Below are 2,958 nucleotides of genomic sequence, written 5' to 3'. Positions count from 1 at the left end.
CTGGGCCAAGGATAGCACCCTTTGGAGCCCCACATTTCACTTCCCTTCAAGATAATCAGCTGTGAGACCTTGATAGAGATGGTACCTCTGCCTGCTACAAATGCGCCTGGCCCTAGCATTGTCTCTAGTCCAAAATGATATGTTCTCTTCAAGAATATCACAGGGGACTTTCTCAAAAGCCTTCTGGAAATCAAGATAAACTACATCTATGACATTTCTGTAATCTACCAATTTGTAACTTTCTTGTAAAAACAAAAAGATAAAATTAATCTGGCATTGCTTGATTTCCAGAAACACTTGGCTGTTGATTTATTTATTTATTTTGTGTCAAAGGCATTGCATAAATAAATAAGTTTAAAACTGATAAAATGAAGGGAGCACAAGCAGCTAAATAATTTTAGACCAAAAACGGGCCACAGCAACTGCATTGTCTGTAGCTTTAAATGGTTTTTCCTCTGTGCATGAGTCAGGCCATTGTGGGCAAGCATACAGGTGCTAAGTTGTTTGTTCTGCTCCGCAATTGCACAAGGTGGAGGATTCTTTTAGGCAGTGCCATTTAGCCAGGTTGCCTTTTGATCTGCCCACTCCACTTCTGAGTCTCTTCATGGACTTCTGTGTTGCCCATTCTTGGCTTATCCCTGGAGGAAGACTCTCGTGGGGGGCCATCCAGTTGGGATTGCCTGGTTTAGCTGCCCAGAGGGATACTCTTGCTGTTGTTAGGGTAACGTTAAGAGGAGTGGTGGTTCTCATGAAACTTTTCCTTGATTTAAGTCTCCTGGGAGGGGGCTGATAGCCATGCAGTCGATGGCTTTCACATTGTTCAATCTTATTTCTCTCACAATTGGCCGTAACTTCCTGTCACACATCGGGGGGGGGGGGGAATGCCAGCCAGATTATAAAGTCTATCAACAGGTGTAGGTTTGAGGCATCCTGTGATTATTCTACCTGTCTCATTCAGTGCTATGTTCACCTGCTTTGCGTGGACAGACTTGTGTCAAACAGGATAGGCATACTCCGCAGAACATCAGAGTAAGGCAAGGCCAGAGCTGATGTTCTTATTAATTTTGGGTCTGCACCCCATATGCTGCCAGTATGTTTCCCCAGGATGTTATTGTGTGCAGCTACTTTGTGCTTGGTGTTCATGCAGTGTTTCCTAAATGTTGGCGTTCGATCTAAGGTGATGTTGAGATACTTAAGGCGGGAACAGTGTTCAAGCTCTTGGCCTTCCCAGATAACTTGCAATTTCCTGTTGGCTTCACGGTTACATAGGTGGAAAGCACACATTTGTGTCTTGGCAGGGTTAGGCTTCAGGTGGTTATCTTTGCAGTAGCTGGAGAGATCTTTCAGGGTATTTGGAAGTTGGTTTTCAATTGTTTCAAAGTCTTTTGCTTGTGTTGTTAGGACAAGGTCATCAGCGTATATAAAGCTCTTTTTGAGTGATGACTGTGGCTGAATGTTAGTAAAAATATTAAACAAGGTCGGCGCAAGAACACTGCTTTGGGATAGATCATTCTTTTGCCTCCTCCATCTACTTTTCCTGCCTTGGAACTCCACATAGAAGCTGTGGTTTTCTAGGAAGGTTTGGATGGTTTTTGATATGTTAGACTTTAATGCAGCATTTTTCTATGTTGCGTCATGTCATAGGCTGCCGTAAGGGCCACAAAAACTGTTTCCGTAATGCAGCCTTTTTCATATCCTTCCTCGATATACTCAGTCTGATTAAGAATTTGGGCTATACATTTTTCCCTGATCTGAAACCTACTTGGTATGCAATAAACTGGGATTCAGTACAGGTCCTAATCAATTTAATAGCATCATCTCACGTACCTTATATAGATGACATAAGAGAGAGATTGGTCGGTAGTTCCTGGCATTGGAGGCATCTTTACCAGGTTTTAAAAGGGCAATGATCTTAGTTTTCCTCCTCCATTCATTCATACAGTTGTTTCCCAGTACTGTGTCTTCAAGTTGTTTCTGACCTGCAATGACCCTAAGGTGAAATATAGTCCTTGTTACAAGGCACGAACTCCAGCCCAGCCGCATATTCCTCCAGCTATCCTCCGGCATTCACAAATTGGCAAGAACGGTCCCATTAATCCTCTACTATCCCACTGTTTCCAGCTGCATTTAAAATGTCCTAGCTTCTTCTCCTATGTTCCCCCTTTGTCCCCAGCACCATTTAACTACTGTAAGCAGAGGGCAAAGGGGGAAAGGCATTTGTGCTCCATTTAGAATCATAGAATCATTGAGTTGGGAGAGACCTTGTGGGCCACCCAGTCCTACCCCCTGCCACAAAGCAGGACAATTGCATTCAAAGCACCCCCGACAGAAGGCCATCCAGCCTCTGTTTAAAAGCCTCCAAAGAAGGAGCCTCCACCACACTCCAGGGCAGAGCATTCCACTGCTGAACAGCTCTCACAGTCAGGAAGTTCTTCCTCATGTTCAGGTGGAATCTCCTTTCTTGTAGTTTGAAGCCATTGTTCCGCATCCTAGTCTGCAGGGCAGCAGAAAACAAGCTGGCTCCCTCCTCCTTATGACTTCCTTTCACATACACATACATACCTATCATGCCTGCTCTCAACCTTCTCTTCTTCAGGCTAAACATGCCCAGCTCTGCTCAGCAAAGGGCGAGAGAGAGAATCCTGTGCTTCTCAGAAGGCTCAGCCCAAAGTAAATCTTTGCAGCCTCTCCCAGCTTGTGTGCTCTGCCTCACGGATATCTTTTGCTCAGTTTTCATCTCTGAAATGTTGAAGGGGAAGCAATGGAGTCCCAACAATGCCTTTGGAGTGAGCAGAAAGGGCCAGTGCCATGCTGTCTCAAATCCGTGCAACTTGCCTGGTTGGCTGTCTTTCCCAACGGCTCCAAAAGTCGACTTGGCACATCAGAATGGTGGCTGCTGCCCTGGCGGCGGAGAACAATGGCCCAGTGCTTTGCCGGCAAATCCCTCTTTCGGGTGGA

Source organism: Anolis sagrei, chromosome X, assembly GCF_037176765.1.
Source record: "Anolis sagrei isolate rAnoSag1 chromosome X, rAnoSag1.mat, whole genome shotgun sequence".
Classification (NCBI taxonomy): domain Eukaryota; kingdom Metazoa; phylum Chordata; class Lepidosauria; order Squamata; family Dactyloidae; genus Anolis; species Anolis sagrei.
The sequence above is the reverse complement of the archived record's forward strand: the minus strand, read 5'-3'. Positions refer to the sequence as shown.